General features: G+C 48.5%; 1 protein-coding gene across 1 annotated transcript in view; it reads left to right on the top strand.

Annotated features, from left to right (window-relative positions):
- LOC139559735 (double-stranded RNA-specific editase B2-like) overlaps positions 1–17,523 on the top strand; it is a 51,726-nt gene that overhangs the window by 804 nt on the left and 33,399 nt on the right. The gene's annotated exons all lie outside the window — the stretch shown is intronic.

A 17,523-nucleotide genomic window follows, 5' to 3' on the forward strand; every position in this document is an offset into this window, starting at 1 on the left:
GAATTATATTGGCTGGGGTAGCCCACGAGCGGTCTTTCAATCACACGCGAGTGAATGCGCTTTTCAGATCGGTTCAGGTCACAGCGCAAAGCCAAGCGTGTGCACATTTGTTGATATTCTTTGATAGTTAGCAAGTTATTAGCCCAGTTATGAATAATTATAAGTCAGCAATAGGGAGTTACTGCTTCCTACAAGAGCACAAAACGTATAGGCTACATTTCAAGCTGTCTTTGAAAAACCCGTCAGGTAAAAAGTGTGTCTTAATTAAAGGGGCAGTGTTGTATTTTCAAACAGGCTTGAATATGCAAATAAGCCAAAAGGCAGAGGGGTAGCCTACACTGTCTAATTCTCTGTGTAGTAATAATAATCCATTGTATTTTGTAAACACAAAACAATGCAATTTACAGTCACCTATTTGGCCCATGGTTTTACAGACCAAGTAAAAAATCATTAATTAATGTCAAACCATTCATTTTTTAATTTAACCTTTATTTAACTAGGCAAGTCAGTTAAGAAAAAAATCTTATTTACAATGACAGCCTACCCTGGCCAAACCCAAACGACGCTGGGCTAATTGTGTGGTGCCCTATGGGACTCCCAATCACAGACGGATGTGATACAGCCTGGATTCAAACCAGGTACTGCAGTGTGCAACTGCCGGCACGCGTTTACAGTGAACACTGAGGATGTACCCTTACAGTTTTAGACAGTAGCCAATAGGCTATTGTGGCTATTTGAGCATAATGTAGGCCTACCAACAAAACAAATGGAGCAAATCCCATAACATTTTCACATGGAAATAGCTTTTGATTTCTATGATATAGCCTACAGTAGCCTATATGTGGTGGTCATTGCAGGCCTACATTGCATGAGACTTTAATTAAAAAATATATATATTTTACATTGAACTGAGATGCCACTCGGGAGCACCTTCATAATGTAAAAACGTTTTTTTTTAAGTAAGTTTGAATGACACTGAGGGGCAGTGTTTTTACAACTAATGCCGGTTTGCCTGAGGCTGATGCCGGGCAGGTGTTTGTACACATGCATATACACACACTCTTATTCAAATAGACGCATACACGGACGGACGTAGTGCCAGACATGCACTCAAACATATAGAGTTGGCATTGCTGTTATGATTTTAGTTGTCCTTGATGTCCTTAGTTTATTTATTTATTTTTATTTATATATTTTTTGCAATGCTGTTTGATGTTTTCTTTTGTCTTTTTCTTTTTTCTCTTTAGTTCATTTTCTTGGCTGTTGGTGCATTGGGGGGTTCTTGGGTGTGGTGAATGGAATTAATTGTCTTTTTTGTAAAAAAGAAAATGTTTTATTTTGTATTTTTATTCTTGAGGGGGGACTGTGGGATGGGTCTTGGATGGTTGAGGGACAGCTATTGGGGAACTGTGGGGGGATCTTGGAGGGTTCGGGTGCCTGTTGTTTTGGCCTGGTGGGAGATCTGTCGACGTGCCCTTGCTTCTCTGTGTCGCTCTGAATGGAGTCTGTTGGATGACTGGTGTGGTGTAGTTGTTGAGTCGCTTCACTGCAAGTATATTGTATGTTTCGGATATTAAATAAATTGTAATATATATATACAAAAATATAAACAATTAAAATGGCATTTGACAATTCTCTGCCTCCATCTCCTGTTATTTAAATTCACTCTCATTTTCATGAAAGCCCTGACAATCATTTCTATTGTCCTCTTGGCAACAGGTCACATTTTAGGATTACACAGCCGTTTGTTCTGGACACACTAATCCTCAGAACATGCTACAGATTATTTCATAAGGGGTTTTATATTAAAACCTATGCTCATTCAAAGTGCCTAAGCCTATTCCCTTCCATTTACGATCTATTGACCTTTTGCTACTCAAGGTGAATTAATGGGAGAGTATATAATGATACACAGGGTGAATACATTGTATGCATCCCAAATGGCACCCTATTCCCTGATTTACCTTTGCATTTACATCACAGATAAAACAGAGCCCTGTGAAACCAAGAATGCATCCCAAATGGAACCCTGCTCCCTATATAGTGCACTACATTTGACCAGAGCTGTTTGGGATGCAGCCTTGGTTTCACAGGGCTCTGTTTTAACAAACCTACCTAATGCAAAGGTAAATCTTAGTGCTGCATTATTTTAGGTATCCCCATTAGCTGCTGCCAAGGCAACAGCTACTCTTCCTGGGGTCCAAACACAATAATGCACTTACATCACACATAAAACAAAAGATCAGATTCAGATTGTTTAATAGTCACATGTACAGGGTTGTAGGTGTGATTGCAGGGTACAGTGAACATCTTAGGCCTTGAGCTCCAACATGCAGGACTAGTGAAATAAAACATTTAAATGATAAAACAGTACATCATATACCAATATTAAACCACTTCATATCTACAATACAACATGTATAATAAAACCATTCAACAATATTACAATGTACGCGTGTGTTAGCGTGGGTCTGTACCTGTGTGTGTGTCTCCACAATCCCTGCTGTTCCATAATATGTATTTGTATCTGTTTTTTGTTATCTGATTCTACTGCTTGCATCAGTTACCTGACGTGGAATAGAGTTCCATGTAGTCATGGCTCTAAGTAGTACTGTGCACCTCCCATAGTCTGTTCTGGACTTGGGGATTGTGAAGAGACCTCTGGTGACATGTCTTGTCTTGTGGGGTATGCATGGGTGTCCGAGCTGTGTGCTAGTAGTTTACTTGTCAACACTTCTTACAAAAGCAAGTAGCGATGAAGTCAATCTCTCCTCCACTTTGAGCCATGAGAGATTGACATGCATGTTATACATATTAGCTCTTCGTGTACATTTAAGGGCCAGCTGTGCTGCCTTGTTCTGAGTCAATTGTCATTTTCCTAAGTCCCTCTTTGTGGCACCTGACCACATGACTGAACAGTAGTCAACAAAACAAAGGAGATGATCGTGGACTTCAGGAAACAGCAGAGGGAGCACCCCCCCATTCACATCGACGGGACAGTGGTGGAGAAGGTGTAACGTTTTAAGGTCCTCGGCGTACACATCACGGACAAACTGAAATGGTCCACCCACACAGACAGCGTGGTGAAGAAGTCGCAACAGCGCCTCTTCAACCTCAGGAGGCTGAAGAAATTTGGCTTGTCATCTAAAACACTCACAAACTTCTACAGATGCACAATTGAGAGCATCCTGTCGGGCTGTATCACTGCCTGGTACGGCAATTGCACCACGCTCAACCGCAAGGCTCTCCAGAGGGTAGTGCGGTCTGCACAACGCATCACCGGGGGCAAACTACCTGCCCTTCAGGACACCTACAGCACCCGATGTCATAGGAAGGCCAAAAATAATCATCAAGGACAACAACCACCCGAGCCACTGCCTGTTCACACCGCTACCATCCAGAAGGCAAGGTCAGTACAGGTGCATCAAAGCTGGGACCGAGAGGCTGAAAAACAGCTTCTATCTCAAGGCCATCAGACTGTTAAACAGCCATCACTAACATAGAGAGGCTGCTGCCAACATACAGACTCAAATCTCTGGCCACTTAAATAAACAGACTTAATAAAGGTATCAATAGTCACTTTAAATAACGCCAATTTAATAATGTTTACATATCCTACATTACTCATCTCATATGTATATACTGTATTCTACACCTTCTACTGCATCTTGCCTATGCCGCACGCCATGGCTCATCCATATATTTATATGTACATATTCTTATTCATCTCTTTACATGTGTGTGTATTTGTGTGTATAAGGTAGTTGTTGTGAATTTGTTAGATTATTTGTTAGATTTTACTGCATAATCGGAACTAGAAGCACAAGCATTTCGCTGCACTCGCATTAACATCTGCTAACCATGTGTATGTAACAAATAGAATTTGATTTGATTTGATTTAGTCCAGGTGCGACAAAACTAGGGCCTGTAGGACCTACCTCGTTTATAGTGTTGTTAAGAAGGCAGAGTAACACTTTATTATGAACAGACATCGCCTCATCTTAGCTACTGTTGTTTCAACATGTTTTGACCATGACAGTTTACAATCCAGGGTTACTCCAAGCAGTTTAGTCACCTCAACTTTCTCAATTTCCACATTATTCATTGCAAGATTTAGTTGAGGTTTATGGTTTAGTGAATGATTTGTCCCAAATACAATGCTTTTAGTTTTTTAAATATTTAGGGCTAACTTATTCCTTGCCACCCAGCTCTTTGTTAAGTGTTGCAGTCATTTCAGTCGCTGTAGTAGCTGACGTGTACAATGTTGAGTCATCCGCCTACATAGAGACAAAGCCAGTGGCATGTCATTAGTAAAGATTGAAAAAAGTATTCCTGATTCTACCTGGATTATGTTGGAGAGGCTTCCATTAAAGAACACGCTCTGTGTTCTGTCAGACAGGTAATTATTTATCCACATAATAGCAGGGGGTGTAAAGCCATAACACATACATTTTTCCAGCAGCAGACTATGATCGATAATGTTGAAAGTTTTTATAATTCATTTCTTTCAGCCAATCATCAGTCATTTGTGTAAGTGCTGTGCTTGTTGAACATCCTTCCCTATACGCGTGCTGAAAGTCTATTGTCAATTTGTTTACTTAAAATAGCATTGTATCTGGTCACACACATTTTTTCCAAAAGTTTACTAAGGGTTGGTAACAGGCTGATTGGTCGGCTATTTGAGCCAGTAAAGGGGGCTTTACTATTCTTGGGTAGGGGAATGACTTTTGCTTCTCTCCAGGCCTGAGGGCACACACTCTCTAGTAGACTTAGATTGAAGATATGGCAAATTGGAGTGTCAATATCATCCGCTATTATCCTCTGTAATTTTCCATCCAAGTTGTCAGACCCCGGGTCTTGTCATTGTTGATATACAACAATATTTGTATTTTATTATAATTTTTTATATAATTATAGGTCCTGGAGTATGTCAGAAATATTCTTCACAACTGGAATAATGGCCGCAGTAGCTGGCGGTGGCTCGAAGGGAGTTTTGATAAATTAACAAGTTGTGGGTGTGTAAGGCTTGGCCCCTCACTGGCCAATCAGAACGTGCTCCATGGCTAAATATGTAGTTTCTTCAAGTTGTGTATTTATAGTCTTTTATGTATTGCGTTGTCATCAACTCCAATTTGAATGTTAGTCTGTTATAGCCTAGTTTGTTTATTAGCCTGCCCAATATTTGCTAAATATTTTAAACATGTTTGCAGTCCACATTGTTCTAATTGCATTGTTTCAATATGGAAAAACATTGTTTTAAAGAGACTATGTCTACAGTTACAGGCACCATAATTGCTCCCTTTGGGCGTATAATGCAGACAAGGCAACTTAGACTATGGAGGGGTTTTTACGCACATCCAAACTTTTCTCAGGAGCTGGACCAAGATCCAATATAAAGAGAAAGGGTGAATGTCCACTCACTGTTATCCTATACTCATATAATTGGGAATTAGAATACAAATGTAATCAACTTGGTCTCAGAGTATTTCATATTATTCTATTCTATATCCGAGACACTCCATTTAGTATGTTATTTTTCTTATAGTCTGTAGTACAGTGGAGGCTGCTGAAGGGAGGACGGCTCATAATATGGCTGGAACGGCGCAAATGGAATGGCATCAAACATATGGAAACTATGTGTCTATGTGTTTGATACCGTTCCACCTATTCCGCTCCTGTCACGCCCTGGCCTTAGTATTATTTGTTTTCTTTATTATTTTAGTTAGGTCAGGGTGTGACATGGGGTATGTGTGTGTTTTGGGTGATTATATGGTATAGGGGGTGTTGGTTGTAGTGTATGGGTTTGTGTTGAGTGTATGTGTCTAGGTATGTCTATGGTTGAGTGTAGGTGTTTAGGAAAGTCTATGGTTGCCTGATTTGGTTCTCAATCAGAGACAGCTGGTTATTGTTGTCTCTGATTGGGAGCCATATTTAAGGTAGCCATAGGCTTTAGGTGTTTGTGGGTAATTGTCTATGTTGAACGTAAGTAGCTTGTGTGTGCACTTTCGTTTGTAGCTTCACGGTCGTTTGTTGTTTTGTATAGTTTGTATAAGTGTTTCGTTTCGTGTTTCATCTTCGTCGTTCTAATAAAAGAAGATGTATTCATATCCCGCTGCACCTTGGTCCGTCTCTCCTCCACACGATCGTGACAGAATTACCCACCAATCTAGGACCAAGCGGCGTGTCAAGCGGCAACAGGACCCACCTACACAGGATTCATGGACATGGGAGGAGATACTGGATGGAAAGGGACCTTGGGCACAACCGGGAGAATATCGCCTCCCTCGTGAAGAGCTGGAGGCAGCGAAAGCCGAGAGGAGGCGATATGAGGAGGCAGCACGGAGGCAAGGCTGGAAGCCCGCAAGTACAACCCAAAAATTTCTTGGGGGGGGGCTTAGAGGTAGTGGGCCGAGGGCAGGTAGGAGACCTGCGCCCACTTCCCAGGCTAACCGTGGAGAGCGGGAGTACGGGCGGACACCGTGTTACGCAGTAGAGCGCACGCTGTCTCCTGTACGTGTTCATAGCCCGGTGCGGGTTATTCCACCGCCCCGCACTGGTAGGGCTAGATTGGGCATTGAGCCAGGTGCCATGAAGCCGGCTCAACGCGTCTGGTCTCCAGTGCGTCTCCTCGGGTCGGCTTACATGGCACCAGCCTTACGCATGGTGTCCCCGGTTCGCCTACATAGCCCGGTGCGGGTTATTCCACCTCCCCGCACTGGGCGGGCGACGGGGACCATTCAACCAGGTAAGGTTGGGCAGGCTCGGTGCTCAAGGGAGTCAGTACACCTGCACGGTCCGGTATTTCCGGCGCCACCTCCCCGCCCCAGTCCAGTTCCACCAGTGCCTACACCACGCACCAGGCTTCCAGTGTGTCTCCAGAGCCCTGTTCCTCCTCCACGCACTCGTCCAATGGTGCGTGTCTCCCGCCCATTACCACCTGTGCCTACGCTACGCACCAAGTCTCCTGTGCGTCTCCAGAGTCCTGTGCATCCTGTTGCTGCTCCCCGCACTAGCCTTGAAGTGCGTGTCCCCAGCCCGGTACCACCAGTGCCGGCACCACGCACTAGGCCTAATGTGCGTATCCAGGGTCCAGTATGCCCTGTTCCTTCTCCCCGCACTAGCCTTGAGATGCGTGTCTCCAGCCCGGTACCACCAGTTCCGACACCACGCACCAGGCCTACAGTGTGCCTCATCCGGCCAGAGCCATCCGTCTGCCCAGTGCCGTCTGAGCCATCCGTCTGCCCAGTGCCGTCTGAGCCATCCGTCTGCCCAGTGCCGTCTGAGCCATCCGTCTGCCCAGTGCCGTCTGAGCCATCCGTCTGCCCAGTGCCGTCTGAGCCATCCGTCTGCCCAGTGCCGTCTGAGCCATCCGTCTGCCCAGTGCCGTCTGAGCCATCCGTCTGTCCCGAGCCATTAGAGCCGCCCGTCTGTCCCGAGCCGTTCGTCAGTCAGGAGCTGCTAGAACCATTCGTCAGACAGGATCTGCCAGAGCCGCCAACCAGACAGGATCTGCCAGAGCCGCCAACCAGACAGGATCTGCCAGAGCCGCCAACCAGACAGGATCTGCCAGAGCCGCCAACCAGACAGGATCTGCCAGAGCCGCCAACCAGACAGGATCTGCCAGAGCCGCCAACCAGACAGGATCTGCCAGAGCCGCCAGCGAGCCATGAGCGTCCAGAGCCGTCAGCCTGCCATGAGCATCCAGAGCCGTCAGCCAGCCATGAGCGTCCAGAGTCGCCCGCCAGCCATGGGCAGCCAGAGTCGCCCGCCAGCCATGGGCAGCCAGAGTCGCCCGCCAGCCATGGGCAGCCAGAGTCGCCCGCCAGCCATGGGCAGCCAGAGTCGCCCGCCAGCCATGGGCAGCCAGAGTCGCCCGCCAGCCATGGGCAGCCAGAGTCGCCCGCCAGCCATGGGCAGCCAGAGTCGCCAGTCAGCCGGGATCGGCTGAATCCGCCAGTCAGCCAGGATCTACCAGAGACACCGAAGCGGATATTGACAATGCTGGAGTGGGGGCCATGTCCCGCACCCGAGCCGCCGCCATATTAGGGCCCACCCCGGACCATCCCTTTATATGTCAGGTTTTGCGGCCGGAGTCCGCACCTTTTGGGGGGGGTACTGTCACGCCCTGGCCTTAGTATTATTTGTTTTCTTTATTATTTTAGTTAGGTCAGGGTGTGACATGGGGTATGTGTGTGTTTTGGGTGATTATATGGTATAGGGGGTGTTGGTTGTAGTGTATGGGTTTGTGTTGAGTATGTGTCTAGGTATGTCTATGGTTGAGTGTAGGTGTTTAGGAAAGTCTATGGTTGCCTGATTTGGTTCTCAATCAGAGACAGCTGGTTATTGTTGTCTCTGATTGGGAGCCATATTTAAGGTAGCCATAGGCTTTAGGTGTTTGTGGGTAATTGTCTATGTTGAACGTAAGTAGCTTGTGTGTGCACTTTCGTTTGTAGCTTCACGGTCGTTTGTTGTTTTGTATAGTTTGTATAAGTGTTTCGTTTCGAGTTCATCTTCGTCGTTCTAATAAAAGAAGATGTATTCATATCCCGCTGCGCCTTGGTCCGTCTCTCCTCCACACGATCGTGACAGCTCCAGCCATTACCACTAGCCTGTCCTCCCCAATTAAGGTGCCACCAACCTCCTGTGATGTAGTAATTTGTGGATATCCATCACCTATTTTGTGTAATATGTTTTGAATTACAATTCGTATTATATGCTATGAATTAGCAAAATGTACAATATGTTACAAATTTGCAAACCGTATGATATGTTACGAATTCTAGCTAGTTGGTTAGGTGGCAAAAGTTAGCTAGGCTATGGGTTAGGGTTAGGGCGAGGGTTAAGGTTACGGTTAGGGGAAATGTTAGCTAACATGCTAAGTAGTTGCAAAGTAGGTAAAAAGCAGTAAGTAGCCTAGTTGAAAAGTTGCTAATTAGCAAAAATGTTAAAGTTGTCCAAGATTAGATTTGAACTTGTAACCTTTAGGTTGATAGACATTGCCGTTATATGCCAACCCATCCACCCTGACCAACAACCCTACTTTTTCGTTTTTGCATTAAGTAACATTCTGTCTTATGTAACCATAACAAACTTAACATATTGTAATGACCTGACTAGATCATAAATGAACAATTGTCCAGACAGAGGCTTGAGTTTGCGAATTGACGGTTTATTAAACCAACTTTACACAGGCTACTGTTTGGGCCGTAGCACACGCCAAATAGATGACAGATAACCCACAAGCCAATCGTGACCTTCTCTTGTGAAGCACAGACGTAATAGAGAGAGAACAAAGGCTGAACCTGGTCTTAACTTCCAATGCTCCACCCCCCTGCCCAACCCCCCTCCACGCCACTCCGCCAACCACCAGGATGCCCGGCATCAGAACATTCCAGGCATTCCCGTGATTGGCAGATAGCAGGTTGATTGACATGTCGGACCCCGCGAACACCGGGTACTGGTCAGTACAACACAACCACCTCCTAGCCTAACACATAACACACAGCTGTCTGTGCGGGTCGCTACACAGCCCCCCCACCACAAAGTCCCTCGTCCCCGAGGGAACAAACAAAGTCTCTGAAGCGACCCGGAGGTCTCCTTTGCCTGCGTGGCCGTGATGGTCGCAGAGTGCCCCTCTGGGAACCAGGGGATGAAGGCAGGGATATGGGGGACAAGGAAGCGGGAACGGGTAATACAGTCCGTGGCTCTGGGGAACCACGCGGTGACACAGGGGGGGAGACAGGGGGAGTGGGCTGTCTGGAGCCTTGTCTGCGGCACCTGAGGGTGGGTGCCTGGAGAATGTCATTGCCAGAGAGGGCAATTGTGGGGGTTCCTGGGGTTTGGGGAGAAGAGGCCCCTCTGTATGGGGCTAACCTGTCCCGGTGCAGTGCCACCTTTCTCCCCCTGGGAGGAAGCTGCACCCGGTACACAACCTCCCCTACCCTCTCCAGGACACTGCAGGGTCCCACCCAGTGACTGTCCAACTTGGGGCATCTGCCTTTTTTCCTTAGGGGGCTGTAGACCCAGACCAGCTCCCCAGCCACAAAGTGCCTTCCCCGGGTGTGCACGTCATAGTTCCTTTTCTGCCTCACACCTGCATTCACCAGCTGCTCTCTGGCGAAGGTGTGGGCTGTCTCCAGGCGGTCCTGGAGTCTCCGGGCATACTCCGGCCCCGGAGGAACATGAGGGCTATCCAGGGGCCGACCAAACGCCATCTCCGCAGGGGTGCGGATCTCTCTCCCCAGCATGAGGAGGGCAGGCGTGCAGGAGGTGGAGTCTTGGACAGCGGAGCGGCATGCCATGAGGACCATAGGCAGGTGCTTGTCCCAGTCACGCTGGTGTTTGGAAGAGACGATGGCCAGCTGCTGTCCAAGCGTTTTGTTGAAGCGCTCCACAAGGCCATCACTTTGAGGATGGAGAGGAGTAGTGCGGGTCTTGTGCATACCCAGCCTCTCACACATGGTGGCGAACACACGGGACTCAAAGTTTCTGCCTTGGTCGCTGTGGATGGACTCTGCAGCTCCAAACCTGCTGAACATCCCCGCTGTCAGGGCGTCGACGATGGTCTCTGCCTCCTGGTCAGGCAGAGCATAGGCCTCGGGCCATTTTGTGAAATAGTCCATGGCCGTGAGCACCCAGCGGTTTCCACTGTCTGTGGTGGGGAACGGCCCAACTACATCCACTCCCACCCTCTCCATGGGAGCCCCCACTGGGAACTGTTGGAGCTGAGCATGAGAGCGGCCTGGGGGGCCCTTTCTCGCTGTGCAGTTGTCACAGCGGCGACAAAAGTCCTCCACATCCCTCTTGTGCTGCCCCCAGTAGAAGCCCTGACGGAGACGGCGCAGTGTTTTTGTGACCCCAAAGTGTCCAGTCCCCACCCCCCCATGAGTACTCTGGAGCACAGCCTCCCGCAATGCTTTTGGGACCACCACCTGCCACCTCTCCTCTCCCGTAGCTGACTCCTTCCATGCCCGCTGTAGCACGCCATCAGCCAGCCGCAGTCTCTCAAACTTCGACCACAACCCTTTGGTCGCGAGTGAGAGCGCTGTCACCTCTTCCCATGGTGGCCTCACCTGCGCCTCTACCCACTGTAGCACTGGCTGTAGGTCTGTGTCCCGTCCCTGCTGCTGCCGCCATTCAGCCACGTCGACAGTCTGCAGCTCACAGCAGACAGGCCCGCTCGCCCGACACACTGTGGCACAGACACCCTCCTCTGCCCGCAGCTCTCTCTCCCGTCCCTCTCTCCGTTCACAGTGGCGGCAGCCGTCTGCAGTACAGGGCCGACGGGACATGGCGTCGGCGTTGGAGTGGCGTGCCCCTGCCCTGTGCACCACCGTGAAGTCATACGGCTGAAGCTCCTCCAACCAGCGTGCCACCTGCCCCTCTGGCTCTCTGAAAGACATGAGCCACTGGAGAGCAGAGTGGTCAGTCCTTACAGTAAAGGGCAGACCACCCAGGTAGTACTTGAAGTGTTTGACGGAAGCCACAACAGCCAAGAGCTCCCGCCGGGTGACACAGTAGCGGCGCTCATGTTTGTCAAATGTTTTGCTGAAGTACGCCACCACTCTCTCCCCCTCTGGCCCCACCTGGGCCAGCACCCCACCCATGCCCACATTGCTCGCGTCTGTGTCCAGGATAAAGGGCAAGGTGAGGTCAGGGGGGGCGAGCACGGGGGCCTCGATCAGTGCACGTTTGAGGGTGTTGAACGCCTCCTCACACTCCACTGTCCAAGTGAAAGCCTTGTCCTTCGGCAGCAGGCGGTTCAGTGGAGCAGCAACGCTTGAGAAGCCCCGTACAAACCTCCTGTAGTACGAGGCCAGGCCCAGGAAGCTCTTCAGCTGACGCTGGTCGGTGGGGGTGGGCCAGTCTCTGACAGCCCCTACCTTGTCCTCCATGGTGCTGATCCCCTCCTTCCCCACTCGGTGGCCGAAGAAGGACACCTCTCTCCTCATGAAGTGGCACTTCTCGGGGTGGAGCTTCAGACCTGCGGCAGCCACCCTCTCCAGCACACGCCGTAGCGCCCCCAGGGCTGACTGGAAGGAGCTGCCATGGGCCAGGATGTCATCGAGGTATACCAGACACTGCTGTCGGGGGATGCCATCCAGCACCCTGTCCATCAAACGCTCAAAAGTAGCTGGAGCGTTGCACAGGCCAAAGCACAGGACCTTGAACTGCCAGTGTCCTCTGTTAGTGGAGAACGCAGTTTTGGCTCTGGCCTCTGGGGAGAGGGGCACCTGCCAGTAGCCACTGCGGAGGTCTAGTGAGGAGAACCAGGAGGACCCCCTAACCAGGTCCAGCGACTCATCGATACGTGGTATGGGGTATGAGTCCTTCCTGGTTACCTCATTCAGCCGCCTGTAGTCCGCACAGAACCTCAGCTTGCCCCCCTTCTTCGGAACCATGACGACTGGCGCCGCCCAGGGGCTGTCTGAGGGCTCAATGAAGTCTGCCCGCTGCATCTCCAACACAGCCTTGTCTGCCGCCTCCTGGCGTGCCAGCGGGATACGGCGGGGACGCATCTTGATGGGTCGAGCATCACCTGTGTCGATCTCATGCTGCACCAGATGAGTCTGACCCACCTCTTCCTCACTCAACGCAAAGCTGTCTCTGAATTCAAACAGCAACTGCCACAACCGTTCCTGCTGCTCGGGGTCAAGACCAACACAGTTCCTCCCCCATATCTCCCTCACTGCAGACAGTGTCCTCTCCTCTCCCATCTGGGGTAGCTGGGCTGGGGGGGTGCGGCCCGGGCTCACAGAGGGCTGTGTCATGGAGGTAGCTGGGGGAATGTAACACACCGCCGTAGGTGACAGGGGGACTGGGGAAAAGTCACACACAGCTGTGGGGGAGGGGGCGCAGCCATGAGTCTCTGCTGCTTTAACTGTTGGAGTAAAGGGTTTGTTGGGTTGAGTGAATGTGACATTAGGGGGGGCCATGGTGACTTCCGTCCCTCCCTGGAAGCTCAGTGTGCCCCTATTTAGGTCTAACTGGCAGCCTGTGCTCCTAAGAAAGTCCAACCCCAGGATACAAGGGTCCTGCACAGCCGCCACCCACACAGGATGACGCACAGTCCTGCCCCCTACTGTCAGAGTCATTATTCCCTTCCCTTTCATGGGTGCCAGCTCACCTGTGACTGTGCGGAGCTGCACAGTTGTAGGCTCACACTGAGTCCAACCTGGCACAATATCTGGCCTCACCAGGGTTACTGTGGACCCAGTGTCCACCAGGGCGGAGCAGGGCACCCCCTCCACAGTGACAGGGACATGACAAAAGTCCCCAACACAGGTCCGGCCCACCACAACAACAGGCTCCATCCGCTTGCCCTCGTCTGCTTCTGGGGGAAGTGGAGCCTTGCTTCCCCGTCTGTGCCGGTGGGCTCCTCCTGAAGATGATGGTGGTTGGGATAGAAAGCCAGTTGCCGCACTACCCGGTCTATGCGGACCCCGAGCCGTTTCCCTGAGCTCTGGGGGACATGGGGCAATCTCGGCGCAGATGGCCTGGCTGGCCACAACCCCAGCAGACCCTGGGACCAGGGCGTGTGTTTCGTGCCGCCTGTAGCGACACAGCACGAATGAGTTTTGTCATTTCGGCCACCCAAGCAGGCTTTTCCGGCTCCGGGCTGCTCTGCCCCCCAGCTCGCACAGAGGGTGTGTCTCCCTGCACCCCCACCAAAGCCCCAGCTGAAGCCCCAGCCCACACCAGCTCCCTCTCCAAAGCCATCTCCAAGGCTGTCTGCAATGACTCAGGATGAGCCAGCTGGGTCTGTATGCGCAGCTCCGTAGGAGAGAGCGCCTGTATGAACTGGTCCCGTGCTAGCTCGCTCTGCACGGAGGGGGGCATGTGAGCATATGCCCGCCGAGAGAGGCTCTCAATGTCATTAGCTAGCACCCGCAGAGGCTCTCCAGGCTGCCTGCGTCTATTACTCAGTTCGGAGCGCAGTAGCCCGGGCTGTACACACTGTCCATAGCGCCTCCTCAGTGCTCCCACTAAAGCACCATAATCATGCCTGTCCTCGGGGCTAATCAATATCAAACAGGCCAGAGCTTCATCCGTGAGGCATAAAGCCAACTGCAGTGCCCTTTCTTCATCCGACCACCCCCTAAAATGAGCTAACAGTTCAAACTGAGCATGAAAAGCTTCCCAATCCGCCTTACCGGAATACTTCGGGGTCTTAACAGATACGGACGCAGCCGGGAACTGGGCGCCGCCATGTTTGTTTACATCCTGAGCCCCAGATTCCTCGTCACGCCGCGTCGACGTCACCACTTCGGTCCGCCCACCAGAATCCGCGCGAAATACAGTCGACGAAGCACTCATGCCCGCTTCAGCCGCCATCGCTCTAACTTCCTCCCTCAAGCGGCCTCTGCGCTCCGACGCCCTGGCGATCTCCTCAGACAGAACCCCCGACGTCCATTCACACGCACCTCCTTGGCCATAATCGTCCCCTACCTCCACCTTCACTTTCGGATTCCCTCGAAGCATTTTCAATCCCCGTTCTCACCTACGGTAGCTAGCCACATAAGTCAGCTAGCTAGCTGGCTAACTTGTATCAACGTTTTTACTTCTGACACCAATGTAATGACCTGACTAGATCATAAATGAACAATTGTCCAGACAGAGGCTTGAGTTTGCGAATTGACGGTTTATTAAACCAACTTTACACAGGCTACTGTTTGGGCCGTAGCACACGCCAAATAGATGACAGATAACCCACAAGCCAATCGTGACCTTCTCTTGTGAAGCCCAGACGTAAGAGAGAGAGAACAAAGGCTGAACCTGGTCTTAACTTCCAATGCTCCACCCCCCTGCCCAACCCCCCTCCACGCCACTCCGCCAACCACCAGGATGCCCGGCATCAGAACATTCCAGGCATTCCCGTGATTGGCAGATAGCAGGTTGATTGACATGTCGGACCCCGCGAACACCGGGTACTGGTCAGTACAACACAACCACCTCCTAGCCTAACACATAACACACAGCTGTCTGTGCGGGTCGCTACAATATCATACTAATTTGCGTGTCTCGGGGGTTTAGTTTACTATATTACATCTAATGTATGAGACCAGGCTAATTTAATAGGATCTCTATGGTTATACTGCTCCAAAATTGTACGTTTTATAAACATCATGGAACCATAGATCATATTTGCACTTCTCCAGAAATAGCAGACGGAATGGCATTGCATTCGACCAATGCATGTTCTCACCATAAACCCATGAATCTTTCTAATTAACAAAAAGCAATCCATCTGTTTTTTTTTTAAACAAAACAACAACAATATTTCTAAATATGACGTTTATTAATTTAAATAGTACACAATAACCCTACAATAGGCCTAGTTATAACAAACATGTTGCTAATCTAGTTTTTTTTATCTAGTTTTAAATATTCGTCATTGCGTTCGCATTTCGAAAATGCACTGCATGCTTGAGGCATGAACATTTGGACATTGCCCCAAACATTATAATAAGATTAGTCTACCATCGCCGTTGATATGGGCTGTTAGTGAGTTAGCCACGTAAACAAAAGAACAGGAAAATAGCCTAGGCTACAAGCGGATTCAGCACCAAGGATAGCAGAATTCCCGCCATTTGACAGTTAAATTCAACAGATGAAAGTTGAAGTTGTCATATTTTAAGTAAATGATAAAGGAAAAACAATAAGCAGACTATTGTAATAACTTGATGTTCCTAAACAGGCTTCCTACAGTAACTGACACCTTCCATTCAATGGGCATCACACATATGCCTAATGAGTCCACAGAAGCTACATATGGACAGAAATAATATCCAATATAATGAAAAAACGGGAATGTCTAACTGTTTTGTTGCTTGTGATATTTTAATAAAGCATTGGTTATAGGCTACTGAATAGGCTACTGTGCGCCTCCACTGGCAAAATCGATACCATAACCAATTGCGTTACCGCTAAGACCAGCTTTTGGTGAGTTATCACGAGTAGCGCTGCTTGAAATTGGCACACGTTTTTAATTTAAAGACCTCACATGTTGACATTAGCGCCGCCTTAACGCCAGCTGAACATAGAGCACATCATGCCTAACCAGTGGCATTCTATTGGGGTAGTGTGCTGTAATGATTTAACTAAAATGTTAGGCTATTTTTAATGTATATATTTTTACAGTAGGGGTGTGGGTGTATATTGCTCTTCTGATGAATGTCATCCTTACAGTGTTCGTCAAGAAAGAGCCAATAGGATGTTTGGTCAGAGGAGGATCCATACAAAAACCCTTATTCCCAGTATGAGCAATTATGTATTATGTTGCTATGGATTCTTAAAGAGTGTTTTCCTACCTTCAAAATACTTAAAAGCAGTCCCAGTCAGATGCGGTAAACATTTGAGTATACAAACATGCAAATTATGAGACAAATGTATGGCCTTGGAACTTTCCTTGGACATCATCTAAGTTTTCTTCAAAGACAATAATGGTTTGATGATTGACAGAAGTTACTGTTAATTTGGTAAATTACTTACCATTTTCATGGGAAATTGATCAGACTCTCACGTTACAGTATATACACCATGCAGGGACTAGAGACTATTCAGTGCTATATACTGTACTTGGTTTATTTGGGAAAGTTGTGCAATGTCCTAAATTCAGGACAGATTATCATGATGGAACAACATGGAACAACAGCTGTTTTCTATCATCTGTTGCTTCAACAAAATGTATTATGATTTGCATCCATATTTGTTGATTGGGCTGCTATATAAAGGTATAGTATCAGAAACACAAAACCCTTACTAGAGCAAGTCAACGTGCAGATTTACTTCTGCATTGTTTACAGATCTGTATAGTGAGTACATCAGGTCTAGACAGGGAGGGAGGGAGACAAAGGCTTTTTATATGATTGCAGTGTTAAAATGTCAGGTCTGCATTTAGCTGTGTTGGTTGTGTGAAGTTGCAGTGAAACCAGACATAAGTTCAGTCAACTAGTCTGCATGCTTTCAAAAATACTGATGGCCAGACAGACTGTCTGATCTGTCTGTGAATCAGCACAAGGGAAATGTTTTAATCTTATTTCATGCATTAGGGAAACCAGTCAACTTTAAATCTATATTGATGTAATAAAGCTGTAATTATTACTGTCCACTGTAACAGACGATAACTGAAACAGACTTTAACTCTTATTGTATTTGCTGTTACTCAACAACTTGTTGTATTATTCATTAACCATTGCTGTAGTAAAGAAACCCATAACAATATCCTCAATATGTTATCCCAGACAGTGAGTAGATCGTTTGAGAGAGTGCTATTGTTTTGCAAAAAGAAAAAAGGTTAAATTAAGTCTTTCTTATTGATTGATTCCACTGACATTAAAAGCTACATTTAATCAGATGTTCTTATTCAGAGTGACTTACATGAGCAATTAGGGTTAAGTGCCTTGCTCAAGGGCACACTGACAGATTGTTCAACTATTTGGCTCAGGGATTTGAGCCAGCAACCGTTCGGTTACTGGCCCAATGTTCTTAATCACTAGGCTACCTGCCACGCCATTTGTTAAA

Source organism: Salvelinus alpinus, chromosome 30, assembly GCF_045679555.1.
Source record: "Salvelinus alpinus chromosome 30, SLU_Salpinus.1, whole genome shotgun sequence".
NCBI lineage: Eukaryota > Metazoa > Chordata > Actinopteri > Salmoniformes > Salmonidae > Salvelinus > Salvelinus alpinus.